This window comes from Coffea arabica, chromosome 1c (genome assembly GCF_036785885.1).
Source record: "Coffea arabica cultivar ET-39 chromosome 1c, Coffea Arabica ET-39 HiFi, whole genome shotgun sequence".
Classification (NCBI taxonomy): domain Eukaryota; kingdom Viridiplantae; phylum Streptophyta; class Magnoliopsida; order Gentianales; family Rubiaceae; genus Coffea; species Coffea arabica.
The window spans coordinates 27,326,560-27,342,546 of record NC_092310.1 but is presented as its reverse complement, the minus strand read 5'-3'; the positions used below and the strand labels follow the sequence as shown (position 1 = coordinate 27,342,546).

Below are 15,987 nucleotides of genomic sequence, written 5' to 3'. Positions count from 1 at the left end.
GTTAAGCTCCTTAATCTTCTATTGCAGTTCAGTCAATATACCTCTCTGCTTGAAATAAAATATGGAAGCAAAATGGTCAGGAAAGTGCCAATTTATAATTTGGCCTGTGTAGCATGACATATTTACTTCCTAGTGCTTTGAAGTTGGAACTTGGTTGCGAAAGCTAAAATTACTAAGTAGGCCCGTTTGAGTTGCGGTGGTTTTTGGGGGGAAAAATTTTTAAACGCTAAAAGTGCTTAGAATATTTGATAACTAATTTTTGTGGCTTAAGAAGCTAAACGTTCCACTTTAACTGCACTCCTCCGAAAAGCTAAAACTTGCCATTTCTTGAATTACATTTTCACTCAAAAAATTTTAAATTTTAAATTTGACACTTTTATCCTACAATAGTCGAATGCTTTATCTAATAATTCAAGAATGTTTATATGTATGATTGTTCGATGACCAGGAGAATATTCATCAACCTTAGGAAATTTTATTGAGAAGTCTCTCTCCAGCATCCATATGATGTAATTTTCTCATCTTAATTCTTTTCAAATTTCAAAACTTTTCTCTTTTTTTTTTTAAGATTGACTCTTATTATAGGAGCACAATTGTTTGATAGTTTGTCTCAAATAAAATTTTCAAGTTGTGCAAATCCCATGAAAACTATTAGCCCTTCAAATTTTCTACAACTATGTTGGCAGGGGTGGACAAAAGATTGGAGCTTGATACTAAGTTCATTGATCTGGGCCATTTTGAAAAGCATTTGGGTTTTGATAAAAAAAAAAAAAGAAAAAAAAGAAGAGAGATCGAACCATTAGATTTTGATAAAAAAGAGATGTAAGAAAACTCGACTTATCAACAATATAGACTACAGGGGAAGGCTCCATGCCACGTAGGAATGGTTGTCCGCTCATGTGGCGAGAAGGAATTGGTTTCTTGGTGATGTGGCAAAAGGTGATTGGTGGCAAGTTTGGTTGTCCTTGCACGAGTCCTGCATGTGACTCCCTTTTTTTCTTTCCATCCATTTGGGTACTGCACTAGTCTTGAGGTCTTCATTAGAAATCAGGAACTACTCCACCAACTCTACCCCATTGCAGTGTCCAGATGTCCTCCTGTCCCCTTTGTCCTCTTCTCAATCAATCAATTTTCTTCCTCTGGACATTTTCCCCTCTCTTCTTTTTTCAGCATAAGTCAAATATTCTTCTCTCCATCTCTCTCTCTTTTTTGTTTTTTTGTTTGTCTCTCAAGTCCGTTGTTTTCTCCATTTTAATTTTGTGAATGCTTTTTTTGCCCCTTGATTAAATTTTCTTTTATTCTCTATTAAGTTTCATGCATTTGCTACAGGTTGAGAGATCAAGACTATCAGCAAGCACGAAGAATCGTGGAGATTCTTTTCTCAAGGTAAAGACTTGTAGGGTCTCTTTTTTTTTTTCCGATCCAAAAATGAAACCTCTATTTTTCTTTTCCTTAGAGTATTTTTGAAGTCTTTCTGTGTGTTTTTTTTCTTCAAAATGAGTTAATTTTGGAGTTTTTTTTTTCCTTGGAGCTTTTCAAAGTCTTACTAATAAATTTGATCTGGTCAACATTTCCTAATTCAAGGTGTATGTCAGATAAAGTAAGAAGAAAAAAAGATGCAACGTTTTCAGCATTGAGCCTTGTGGCTATGTGCAATGGCTTATGTTTCAAATTTTTTGTGCTTTGTGGCTGTTTTTTTTTTTTGGGAGATTTGTTATCAAGTCTGTTTTTTTAATCTCGTTATCACTATTATTATGTCTTCAAGAATGGAGGATAAATGATTGAAGGAATGTTGTTTTTCTCAGGTTTTTGTTTCTCTTTTATCATTTAAGTTTACCTATTACGTGGTTACCTTTTTTTATTTCTGTCTTCTCTTTTCTTTTTTGTGTTTTGTTTTCCTCATAGTATAACTAAATGATAAAGGGAAACTCGTGCCCTCATGTTGAAGTATTCCATAGAATTCCAATGAAGTTAAGAACTAGGAAAAAAGACTAATACAACACCGAGCTTTTGTTTAATTTTTCATGAGACAAAGTAGTTGCAGATCTGGTCCATTTTCTATTGTCCGCAGCTAGACTTTGTCTCTAATTCTGCTTTTGATAGTTGAAGTAGTTGAGTTTTAAAGCATACGAGGTGTTTGATTGTTTCCCCTAATTGATCATGATTAACAAATCAATGTTGAATGTGAAAAATCGAGAATAGTGGACTCAATGAGTCTGTTATTGAAGTTATCTAGTATTCTTGCTAATGTTGATATTAGACATCTCTCTTCTAGATGCTAATGTCTTTTGCAATTTTCCTTGAACCTTCTAATTTGGGTTAATTCCACTTTGTCCCCCCAAATTTTGGACGATTACCCACTTCAGTCCCTAAACTTCAAAATGGGATACTTAAGTCCTTAAACTTATACATACCTCCCACTTAAGTCCCTAAACTTATAAAATGGGACACTTAAATCCCTAAACCCTTATAAAATGGGACACTTCGACCACCAATGGCATTCAGGATTTGTTAACAATTTTCCTTAAGTGGGAGTATTTATAAGTTTAGGGACTTAAATGTCCCATTTTGAAGTTTAGGGACTGAAGTGGATAGTCGTCCAAAGTTGGGGGGACAAAGTGGTATTAACCCTTCTAATTTTGATGTTGATTTCTTCCTCCTCTCCCTCCATCAGTTTCTCCCATTTCCCTATTGTGATGTGACGACCCCACCTCCCTTTAGGGCGTACCCAAGGATTTGGCGGACCGCCTGCCTAACTCTCGCCAAGACTCACTCACTAGCGTTTTTGAAATAGCTTTTCAAGCCTCGAAATTAACATAAAAGTTCCATTTCCAGCCAACAATTCAAACTTAATTTACAATTCAAAAGTAAAACATAGGATTACATTCTAAAGGTTCTAAATACATCTCATCTGCAAAAATACAAGTACAAGAGATTATATACACTAGTTCACGGTTACTTGCTCCAGCTTCCACCCCTGTAAGGAAAACAAACTAATGAGATAAACTAAAAGCTCAGTAAGGTTTCCAAACAAGCAAACAAGTAGGTAAACATGGGAACATTTACACTTAGCACTTTGCACATTTGGCACAGTAATAGGCACTCATTTAAGAATCAATCATTCATTTATTGAAAAGATACATACTCATTTGTAGCCATTTATTCAAGTCATTCATTCATTCATTCACCAACCATTTTCCTTATTCCTCTGACATTAGAAAACATTTGCAAGTGAAAACCCCTTCAGTGTTCTTGTTTTTCATTCATTGATTTCATTGCATTGAATTCGCTGGTCAGTTCTCCACCAGACTTCGTGGTAATACTCGAGTATACCAAACATTGTCCCAGGGTCACCAACTGCCTGACCGAGTCCGCTTCTGGCTCGAGTCGATTGGCAAAGAAGGGCAAGGACCCAGTTCAGTCAAAAGGCTTACATTTATGCACAAGTAGCATTCAATCATTGAAAATTTACTTTTGCTTGGGACGAGTGTGTATCGTCCATCGAAAATCCATTTAGCAATCATTGGAAAGCATTTAATATTCCGGCAACATTCACAATATTTCACGTAGTCATTTAAATCATACACATGCAAGGAACACTCACTAACGATTAGTGTTTAGCAAAATCAGGTTGAGGCCTAGCTCCTTGCCCAAATTCTAAATCTGTGATCAAATATTGAATAACAAAATACAATCAAGTAGGGTTTCCAAATATCCAACCCTCACTTGTAAATATCACAAGGAAATCATGTGAATAGAACTTATATACATAGACTTCATGAGCTTAGTGACCCTAAGTAAAATACATGCACACTTGCTTTTGTTTTGGAAATAAAACGATCGGAACTTTTAAGTTTAAAATGTGACATACGCGACCAAAAATCATGTTTTAAAATGGTCATTACTTTCACCTTGCAAAATATATAATTTTGGCAAAATTTTAGCTTACATATCACCTCCAAGGTTAACTCAAACATTCCTAAACAAGTGAAGTCCAAATCGATTACAAAGCACACCTCCATGTCCACTCTTACTGACTTATCCTTCAAGAAATGAAATAGACAACAATTTCCCTGTTCTTCCTTCAATTTTTCCTCCAATTTTTCAAGCTAAGCTTTATGGCAAAACAGCCCAAATCAACTCCATAACTCATAAGGAATGTGAGAACCCGTAATTTTTCCAATTTCTAGGTTTTATTATATTTCTAGGTTTTCTTATTTTCAATGATTTGTTTTCTACACTTTCTGTATCCGGAAAATTTTCTAGATTATTTTTATGAGTAACTATAGCTTTTAGATGATTTTTCTAGTATCGAAGAGATTTTGAGAAATTAAGAGCGTATATCGGACGTGGGACCCACTAGTGTGAAAAGTTCGGAAGATTTCGGCCAACTAGATTAAGTTTTGGATACTGGAATTATTTTATCGGGTGTTAAGAGATAATTAGAGGAAGCTATTATGATTGATGTGAGAGAGAAAAAGAAGTGATAAGATTGCATTAATGGAGTGACAAGTGTCACACAACCATTGGTTGGACTTTGTTGGCAACTATTCACACTTTTGACTTTTGACCAAATTGAGTAAATATCTTGAAAAAAATTGTTCAAAAATCACCATTTCTTCTCCTCATATGGCCGGCCCTCTCTCTCCAAAAGGAAGCAAGAAACTCTTCAAGTTTTAGCTCCAATCTTGCTCAAGGTGAACCATCCAACCATTTGATCTTGCAATTTCTCCATAAAATCCCTTTAGTTAGTGATAGTGAGTGATTTGGTGAAGCTTTCTTGGAGAGCTAAGGTGTCCTCCTACTTCCTCTCTCTTGTTTTCTTGGTAAGTGATGCTCAAACTTCCTCCTACACCTAATGATGCTTAAGTTATGCTTAGTAGTGTTTAAAGTGCTGAAATTTCTGGTTTTTATCTTGGTTTGAAGTGATTTGGTGAAGTTTTTCTATTTTTGAGGAATTTTCTGGTTTAATATGAATGTGATGTTGTGGTCATCTATGATGGTTGATGATGAGGGGGAATGACTCTAGTAGATGTGAATTAGTGATAATTACAACCAATTTTGGGTTTGGAATGAATTGTGAAAATATAGGGTTTCAAAACCCCTAATTCTGTCCGGTTTTAGATCATAGGGTTAGAGGCCGAATTGGACTTTGCTCAAAACATGAAAGTTGTAGGTATTGATGAGTTTGAAGTGCCTGCAAAATTTCAGGTCATTTGGAGTAGTGTAGAGTGAGATATGTCGTTTTTACTATTGCTGATCTGGGTTGATCAGAATGCGAAAACTGCACTTGTAATCGGCCATTTTGACTGGAATTGGTTTGGATTTTGTTGTTGGTGTCTTCTGATGAAATGTAGCTGGATGTCTTATCTAACATATGCCTTTGGAATTTCGGCATTTGGACTTGTATAGACTGAGTTGTGTTCATTACAGCATTGTGTGATTTGTAAACCTGCAATTACGGTTCAGGTTGTGGTATTCTGCATTTTTGACCTAGTTGTGCTAGGATTTAGACTGAGTGGCCTTCTAAATTGTTGTAGCCCTGTCTTTTAGCTTCGAGATGGTGGGTCTTACACACTCATCCGATAAGCGTAACGCATTTTGTGTCATTACCGCAAAAGTATGACGAAAACTGTTTTTTTGTTAAGGCCTAAGCTAATGCCATTTCTTAATTTCTGGTTTGCTATAATGCTTATATATGCATATGAAACCTTATTGGGGTTGTGGTTGGCATGGCTTTATGACTCGTTATCGAGTCTCATTGTACTTGCTTACATGTTTTAAGACTTACTCTTATTCCGGTCATTTCCTAGCTAACTTTTGTACTTGTACTATTTTGAGCCTAGTGAACGGCTTTTGGTAAATGAGATGAATTTTGTGTGAGATGTTGGGACTGATTTGAGGAAATAATGAAGCCTTAATGGCTGGAAAAGTAAGAATTTTAGGGGAGGTGCTGCCCGATTTTCTAGGCCGTTTGGTTCCGTCAAGTTGAATTTGCCTTTTGGTGGAAATGAAAGGCTTTTGGGTTGTTTGCGCCTAAGTCTTCATGTTACCTTTTCGTTTCCAAGAAAATCATGTTTTGTACCCTTGCATTAGTATTATTTTGGCAAGGCATACGACTAGTAGTCGAGCCTCATGTGCATTGTGTTTACTCGATTATGGATGTGAAACCTTCAATTGGTTTTATTTTGGTTATTTTAGGGTTTCTTGGCGATTAAGGCCAATCTGAAGTAAAAACTTTTGAAGTTGAGCCGGTGAGTGTACCACTCCCCTTCATTGCTGTTTAACTTGATTTTTGCTCTGCAATCTGTTTATTTGTTCGAGACGAGGGTGTACTTTATCACACTCGTTCTCTAGTCTGATCATATGCCAATTTACTATGTAAAATTTGAATCTGTTATCTATGTCTGCATCTGTTCGGATTTCTATGACCTATGAGCTCAATCCTGTGGCTAAGTTATTCGAGTCGGGCCGGCAAGGGCCCGGACGATTAGATAACGAACCACGGTAGTCTGTTCGGGGATTTTGGGTATTGAGACCCTTGATTCCGGGTATACTCGAGTATTACCATTTTGTTCGTTTGAGGTGAGCGGGCCCGGTAAAGGGGTGTTTGGTGGACGGAATTCGGTGATAAGAGGGGTCTACGGACGCGTTGGTTCTATATACGTTGACGGAGAGTCAACCGGTTTGGATCAAGTACTGCGCTGGAAATTTGGCTCCTGAGAGCCACCCGTATCCTTCTGATTTGAATCATTGGTTCCTTTGCTTTACGTCTGACATGTGTGTCTGATTTGTTAAATGTGAAATGCCATGATTTTAATGCTATCTGTTTGGTACCTCATTGAGCGCAAGCTCACCCCTTTCTGTTCCTTTTGTTTTCCTTACAGGAAAATTTTGCCCTTTTGGTCTGGATTTGGCAAATGGCTGCCAAATTGAGCTAGTTGAACATATCTTTTGTATAGCTCATGTATTAAAACCCTAAGTGTACTTTTGGGGCGTTTTCTCTTTTGATTTGGCAAACCGTGTATATGTATTAACTTTTGAAAACTTTTGAATGTCCTTTTGGATTGTAATCGCTAAAGTTCAGATGTGAATGTTTGCGTGCTCTTTCGGTTGGGTTTTGACGGGTCGGTTACTATTCATGACCGACTCCGGATTTCATTTTTTTTTTATTTTGGGTTATTTTACCATTTTGACCTGTTTACGCTCGTTTGTAAGTTTCGGATCGCTATAGATAGTTCTAGTCTGCCTCGTTAGTCCTGGCGAGAGTTGGGCAGGCAGTCCGCTAACCCCTTTGGTTCGCCTTAGGGGAAAGTGGGGCTGTTACAAGGAAAATGGGTTCTTACACTAGGCTACAAAACCAACTAATTTAGGCTTATCTATAGCATATAAACATAATAAATACATGATCCAAATGCGAAATGGAGTGTAACTAATCGAGAAAGTTAGGTTTAAAAACCAGAAAATGTTTCCAAGACCCTTCCAAGTTTTTTGTCATTTCATAAGAAAAATTCCAGCTTTTGTAACGCTCTTTGAAAAGTCATAACTTGAGTTTCGTAAGTTCAAAAATCATAAATCTTATACCGTTAGAAAATAAACTCAAAAGACTACAACTCTCTAGAAGACATGTTCATCAAATTCAGCCCATAAATTAGTCAAATTTCAGTCTCAATTCACTGCTCAACTAAGTGCAAAAACAGGACAGTCTTGGATTTTCAGCCCACTTTGAAATTTTACTGGTATTTATAGAAAGTGAACCAACCCATGAATTTTACATGGTTAAAATATATATGAGTCTAGTTTCAAATGCAATAAACGAAACTCAATTCGGATTTTTCTACACCAAGATATAATAGATTTTCCAAAACTGCTCAAAGTCTCCTGTGGGAAAAATTTTCAGCAGCACTTCCTCTTATTTTCCCTAATTTCCAGCCATTTTCAAGGCTTCATTCTCACCACAAAACATCCTCAAATCAAGCATATACATACCAGGCTACCAACTCACTAAATCAAGCATATACATAACATTTAACCATCACAACTCCATGTATATATAGAGCTTCGAGTAACTACATCAAGGCTGGAAATTTCACCAAACCTAACAATACCATGCTAGCTATCATAAAAGTCATGCCTTTTACCTTATAAAGTGTCATCCATCAAGTAGATACAAATACAGGTGGAAAAGATAAGGTGGCTATCAAGTTGACCTCTTAAGTCCCACAAAACAACGCTGGAAAATCACAACACAACCTAAAAATCATGAAATCCACCATACAAATCCTTCCTTTAGCTTCTATAACATGATATACCATAGAAACTCAAAGATAAGGGAGGATTTCTAGCAAAGTTCTCCTCTTTACCTCCAAAACTTAGATGGACAGCTAAGCAAGAAGTACTCAAGGGTTTCTTCCTCCAAAACTTCTCCAAAAGCTTCCCCTCAAGCTTATCTCAATGTTGATTGGAGTGGATTGAGGTTGATCTTGGTTTTTCTTCCATGATTCAAGCAAGAGAGCAAGGCTGAAAATGGAGTATTTTTCTCTTCTTCTCCTCTCAAATTTCGTCCATTATGGAAGGAAAAGGAAGAAAATGGTGATTGACTTGAGTTGGATAAGTTTTAAGCTTAATCTTGGTTAAGGTCTTGGTCAAGATTGGCTTGGTGTTTGACAAGTGGCACAAATCCAAGTGCAGTCTATCTAATTGTGTCTCTTAAGCACTCAAATATTTATTACTCCTCCAATCATCTCTTAACACCTTTTGTCACATAATTCCTTTTGCACAAAACTCCTTCTAATCCTCCAAATTTATTGCACACACCTTACTAATCGATCACACTAGTATTATGCACTATGAGACATAACATGTATCGAATGAAACATGCACCAAGTAAAATAAGAAAATAAGTCAAAATCATGATTCAGCTAATAAAACAACCAAGAATTCAAGGCAAGTAAATGAAATCAAAGAAAATATATAACTATCGGATCACAACACAACTTGCAAACATCTAAAAGTGAGCAAAAATGAACAAAATTTTTTTTTTCTTTGTCAAAGCTAGGGTTTGAAGTCTCTTGTATTAAAATCTCTTTCTAGCCATAAATATCTCGTGCCACAAAACTTTAGGCAATCAATTAAAAGAAGCAATAAGGTACAATTGTCCGTTATCATTCACTATATATACAAGCAAGTAAGTCAAAATGAAAGGTATGAAAATTTTGGGTGCTCACACCCATTGTCTTCTTTTTCATTTCCCTCCTTTTTCCTCCTTCAGTTAGTAATGGTTGATATCTTTCGTTTTTCTGCCAATTTTTTTCTGATATTTTCTTGGCTAAAAGCAACAAATACTTTTTCCCTCTCATTCATGCAAGGAAGAGGAAATCACCGACCTATTTATTTGTATGGCAACAATGATGGTTCGTCAGTTAAATTGAATCCCAGTAGCGGTGTTAGGATTAGTTTATTCCAAAAAGACTAAAATACCCATCCTTTTTATATTCACTAGATTTTTAATTGTGTGCATCTATAAGGCCAGGGGTATGGGTGTGTTTGTCAAGCAATGTTGCCACCACTCTGCCACTAAACCGGAATTTTGGCTTCTCTCTTTGTGAGTTTGACAACTCATTTTCCCCTCTGCTTTCTTGTACAGATGTGGCTGCAATTCCCGTTTATCCACTGGACATATGCGACAAAGGTATGGTGATCCTCTTTCTTTTGTTTCCTTTGTTTTCTTTTGTTTTCATATACTATTCTAGATTTTTGCTGCTGCTTGCTTCCTCTGTTTGCTGGTGAGTGCGATGTTTTCATATACTATCTAGATTTGATGAAAATTTGTGGGAACTTCTATTCTCATTGCAACACTCTTCAAAAAGCGCATTGTCATATTCTATTTCTCAATCAATTCTTAAGGAAACAATACAGTAGCCTTTTCATTTTTGTTAACTTTCTTGCACCTAGTAGCAAACTCATTAAAAGCATTATTCTTTTTGCAAGTAGGATGGTCTATGTATATCTTGCAAATCATAAATTAAAACAAAGACATATAAGTTTCACTTAGTGTATCATGTCACATAGGTCCAAAACAAACCAAATGAATCAATTACAAACATCTATCAGTAGTAACATTAGAAATATTTTTGAAAGAACTCTTAATTTGTTTACTTAGTTGGTAAGCATCATATAATTTTTCTTTTTGAAAGCTAATTTGAGGCAAATTAGTAACAAGATCACTTTTAGACAATCTAGAAATAAAATCTAAAGTTGCATGTCCAAAATGTCTATGACACAAAATAACTTGATTATGAAAAGTAAATATGCAACTAGCATACTGAGAACTTTCATCATTCAAGTTAGCAAGATATACATTCTCAAATGTGTTAGCAATTAGGATAATCCCTTTTGTTACCTTATTCTCAACAATGCATCTAATTTTATCAAACATAACATCATAACCAATAACACATAATTGACTGACACCTAGTAAGTTAAAAGAGAAATTTTTGACAAAATAAACATCTTTAATTCTATGAGAGTCATTATCAATGGCTCCATTACCAATAACCAAACGTGCCCTATTGTCACCAATTGTGACTATTCCATATTTCTTCTTCTTCTTTTTTTTTTTTTTAAAAAAGAACTATTGAATAAATTCTTATTTCTAGTTATGCGGTGAAAACATCCATTATCAACTAACCACTTGCCTTTAAACACCATATTAACAAGGGCAATCTGCAAAACAAATTAAGCAAAAATGCTCTGGTCTTCTTTTGTTTAAATCTAAAATTTCTAGTGCATTGGCCATGTTTGGATCACTCTTTTTTGGAAAAATTTTAATGTTTTTCGTGAATATTCCTTTTATGCATTTTTCAGTCACCTTTTACCTCACATATATTACATCTTAAAATGTGTTACAGAAATTTTTGCCCAAAAACTCTTGGAAGTTTGCAATCCAAACAACCTCATTTTTCATATTTCAATCACTTTCTTTTCTGATTTTCTTCTAACAAAGTAATGATCATGTCCAACTGTGTCACAAAAAGAACATGTAAGCATATATCTTTTGTATAAAAAAAATCATAACAAAATTTATACAAGTTGTTAAATCTATGATAGTAGACATTGATAGGTTGTTCTAAGTTTAGAAATTGGACTTTGCTTTCTTTTATAAAATTTATTTTCTCTTTGTTTAGGAAATTGATGTTTTTCGAAAATAGATTTTATTTTCTCTTTTGAAAAATATTTCCACTACTACTAGCATTCACACAATCAGCATGTTTATCAAAACAAACATTTGGTTCAACCTTTACTTTTTAACGCATCAAGGATTAATCAACAAGTTATTATGCTTCTATTTTAGCTTATCATACATAAGCACATATGTTCATTTTCTTTCTTTAAATTCTCATTTTTAGTAGTTAAAGCCCTGTTTTTATGCCAACTGATTCATTATAAGAGAGTTGTTTATTATGAATGCATTTAGAAGAAGAATTTACCTCTTCTTTCAAACCAACAGTGCATACTTAATCATTTTTTGATTCTTTGTCTAAATAGCCATCAACATAAGAAGATAACTGTGAGAACCCGTAAATACCCTAAAAATTTTCCTAGGGTTTTAGTTCCCTTAATTGCATAATTTTTGCATTTTCTGGCTTAGAAACTTTTCTGGGTTGATTTTATGAGCAATTATAGTTTTTAGATGATTTTTCTAGTATTGGTGAGTTTTTAGAAAATTAAGAATATATACTGGAGTGATAAGAATGCATTAAATAGAGTGACAAGTGTCACCATGTTATTGGTTTTCCTTTAAGATTTACTATTCACAATTTTGACTTTTTGACCAAAGGATTAAATATCCAAAAATTGCATAAAATTCACAATTTTTCTTCTCTTGTTGGCCGGCCCTCTCTCTCAAGTTCAAGGAAGGAAGAAAACCTCTTCAAGTCTTGATTTCTTCTTGCTTCAATCCATAACTCAACCAACTAAACTAGTTTCTACTCCATAAAATCTTTCTAGTTGGTGTTAGTGGTTGATTTGGTGAAGTTTTTGGAAGAGCTAAGGTGTCCAACACCTCTACCTCTCTTGTTACTAGGTGAGTGGTGTGTGTATCTTCCTCCTACATCTAATGATGCTTAAGTTATGCTTATTAGTGATTAAAGTGCTGAAATTTCTGGTTTTTATCTTGACTTGAAGTGATTTGGTGAAGTTTTCCATTTATTGATGATTTTTCTGGTTTAATTGGATTATGATGGTGTGGTTGTTTGTGATGATTGGCAATGGCCTATAATAACCCTAGTGGGTGTGAAATGTGGATAAATGCAACCAATTTTGGATTTGGAATGAAAACTGAAAAGTTAGGGTTCTTAAATCCCCAATTCTGTCCGGTTTTGGATCATAGGGTTAGAGGCCGAATTTGACTTTACTCAAAACATGAAAGTTGTAGGTATTGATGTGTTTGAGGTGCCTGTAAAATTTCAGGTCATTTGGATTAATGTGGAATGAGTTATGACGAAATTACTGTAGCTGTTCTGCTTTGGACAGAATGCGAAAACTGTACTGGTTATTGGCCATTTTGACTGGAATTGGTTTGAATTTAGTTGTTGGTGTCTTCTGATGAAATGTAGCTGGATGTCTTAGCTAACATATGCCTTTGGAATTTCGGCATTTCGACTTGTATAGACTAAGTTATAGTAATTACAGTTTTGTGTGATTTGCAAACCTGTTTTGGTAATTCTGGTATAGTATTTGGCATTTTCGACCTATTTAAGCTAGGAACTGGATTGAGTGACCTTCTTCATTGTTGTAGCCCTGTTCCATAGCTTCGAAGCGGTGGGTCTTACACCCCCATCCAATAATCGTAGTGAGAGTTGTGCCATTACCGCATTATGAGGTCGAATCCGGTTTTCTTTCCAAGGCCTAAGTTTAAGGCCTTTCTTAATTCCTGGTTTGCTATCATGCTTGTATATGTTTATAAAACCCTATTGGGGTTGTGATTGGCATTGCTATATGACTCGTTATCGAGTCTCATTGCATTTGTTTACTTGTTCTAGGGCGTGACGGTGGTTCACGACATTCCCCTGACGGAAGTGCATGAAATAGCACTTATTTGATTTGTGAGTATACTACTCACTTAAATGTTACAATGTGGCTTTGTTATATGTGTAATTGATGCCTTGAAGGCTTATTTGCTTATTGGAAGTGATTAAGGTGAGGGTGTACTTGACCGCCCTCACCCCTTGTGATTTTATTCATGGCTATTGACTGTTTTACTGAAATACTGTACTGGTTATATGAAATACTGAATTCCACTCATGGAAACTGATTTGGTGTCGTTTGGATGAATGTCCAACGGCTTTACTGTATCACTGAGCTCAACCCCGTTTGGTAGTCAATTGGATCGAGCCGGCGAGGGCTTGGTCGTGAAAATTGTCTTGCCACGGGGACTGTACTGAGGAACCTTGTAGTAATGAGACTCTTGGTTCCGGTATACTCGAGTATTACCAAAAGTGACTGAATGGAGTGCGGGCCCGGTTGGGGTATGATTGGTGGAAGGAAAGGAAGTAAAGTGAGGTCTACGGTTTTGGTACTTTTAACATTGACGGAGGGTCAATGAGGTTGGATCAAGATTGCAAGTGTGGAAATGGGCTCTTGAGAGCCAACCGTATCCTTTCACTGGTTTGATTTATCTCTTAATTGCATATTTGAACTGAACGGTTATGATTATGTGATCTTGACTGCTTTTGTGTGATAGTTGCTCACTGGGCTTTAGCTCATACCGTGCCATTTGTTTTCCTTACAGGAAAATGACCACTTTTGGAAAGAATGTGCTAGTTGGTTCAAGTTGAGCTCATGTGAATGTATATTTTGAATAGCTCCTTGAGGGTGAAAACCCTAAGTGTTTTGTTGCAACCAATGGTTGGCTTGTAAATGGTTATTTGTACATGTATGAACTAGTTGAATATTTGATATGCCGTCTTGGCTTGCAAATGTTGGTTTCCAATGTATATATATGTTTGGTCGATGCTTGGTTGGATTTCGAATTGATACGCGTTTCAAACGGAAAAAAAGAAAAAAAAATTTTGAAAAAGGAAAGGGCCAAATCCGGCCGGATTCTGACGTGTCCTCTACTGTTCATCGCGGCTTCGATTTTCGTTTTTTTTTATTTTGTGATTTTGACCTATTTGCGCGCGTTGGTAAGCTCCGGAGCGCATTAGATCGACGTTAACTGATCCGTAGTCCTGGCGAGAGCTGGGCAGGCAGTCCGCTAACCCCTTTGGTTCGCCTTAGGGGAAAGTGGGGCTGTTACAAGTGGTATCAGAGCCACTTCGCGTGGTCTCTGCGCGGAGTGAGACTGGGCCAAGTGGTGTTGTGGTCCTAATTTCACGAATATGTCTAAGTGCTCGTTTGAGCGTAAGGTATGAACCGGGCATGTGATAAGTGTACGAATCATTATCATGGGACTCGAGGAAGCTAGGTACGTATGTCGGGTAGGAATCTTTAATAAGGATGGTTTACTCTTGGGACCGGCCGGCTCGAGATGTGAACTATCTTAGACAAGATTCTTGCGCCCGGATACGAAGGATATGAGGGCCTAGGTTAGAAAAGATTTGGTGAACTAGAAAGGCGATTCTATGGAACTTCGTGTGGTTTGTTCGGGTATGGTTAAGCGTGATCGACCTTGCTTAAGATATAAATATTTGGACGAAGCCCTAGAAGGGGAAAAGCTTTTCGTGAGTTCTTTTGCACTTGTGACCTAGTTGTTCAAAGTACTTTTGAGGACCCTATTGTTTCATGCAATGACTTCGTATGTAATTGACTGACTGTTCCGTATGATTGCTTAACCTGGTTATGTGGGCTATGTGTACGTGTAATGTGTTTAAATGCATTTTCCGCCCACATACCTTCTAAAGAAATTCTGTTTTGGGATTTTGAAGAAAAACTAGGATGTACTAGTTTTATTTGTAAGCGATGAGTGGAAATAAGATATATATGCTTTAAATATGTATATTTTCCTGATTTTGGTAAAAAGGTGAATTTTACTTGAATTTCAAATTTGAAAATTAGTGAATAACTGATGAGTTGTTGAATTTTGTATATGATGGGTTAATACCAGGATAACAATTTCTAAACTAAGTTTTCCCCTTGATTGTATATTAGTGTAGTCTCACACTTGAAATTGTCCATGCTTTACACGAAGAAAATATATATATATCCTGAATTTTTGAAAGAATGGCAAGCTTATGGTTAACATTGTGAATCTTGAACTTGATAAGATTTCTGATTACTTTAAATACTTTTCTTATGTTTTAAAATTCTTGACTTTCAAGAAGAGTGAGCCAATTTTAAATGTACGGACTGAGGCAACTTTGAGATATAGAGTGACTGTATTCAAGAGTACGAAGTTAGTGTGAATTGACTTGGGTTCCATTTGGCACGTTAGTTTGCGAGTTGTATTCATTTCTTGGGTTTGAACATGGAACTTGCGACTTTACTATAGAACCTAAGATTGGTTATTCTTGGAGATGATGGTGCTTTTGCTGGTCGCTTGTTTATTTCAGATTTTTAACTTCGAATGGATAATCTTGGTTTCAGCTGGCGTTATGGCTTTATTGGATCTAATTGCGTAAGGGTATGTGATTTGATTGAAATTAGCAATAATTGGACCCTTTGGTTTAACTATAGACCTAGGAAGGGTGGTGCACGTCCTGAGACTTTGGTATCCTGCTTACATAAGCTTTTATCTGTTGTGACACTTAATTGCCTATATACAATATCTGACATATTGGCCTTATTTTGTGACTTTTGGCTCGTGCTATAATTTTGATACCTGTAAAGAATCATGTCCTGATTCAAAAATTGTTATACCTTGTATATGTCTTAAGCTTTTTGATGCTTAATTATGCCTTGTCCTGTGATTATAGACTTCTATTAAGTAGGGTAGCAGGACTGGGAGTAAAGCATTATGACCGAGGGTTTAGCCAACTCCGTATTCAT

At 36.1% G+C, this 15,987-nt stretch overlaps 1 long non-coding RNA gene across 1 annotated transcript; it reads left to right on the top strand.

Annotated features, from left to right (window-relative positions):
* The first annotated feature begins 963 nt into the window (after positions 1 to 963).
* Positions 964 to 7,107, top strand: LOC140012868 (uncharacterized). The gene is made up of 4 exons (XR_011819838.1): positions 964 to 1,175; positions 1,330 to 1,386; positions 6,202 to 6,254; positions 6,888 to 7,107. It is a non-coding gene; the product is annotated as an uncharacterized lncRNA (long non-coding RNA).
* The last annotated feature ends 8,880 nt before the right edge of the window (positions 7,108 to 15,987 follow it).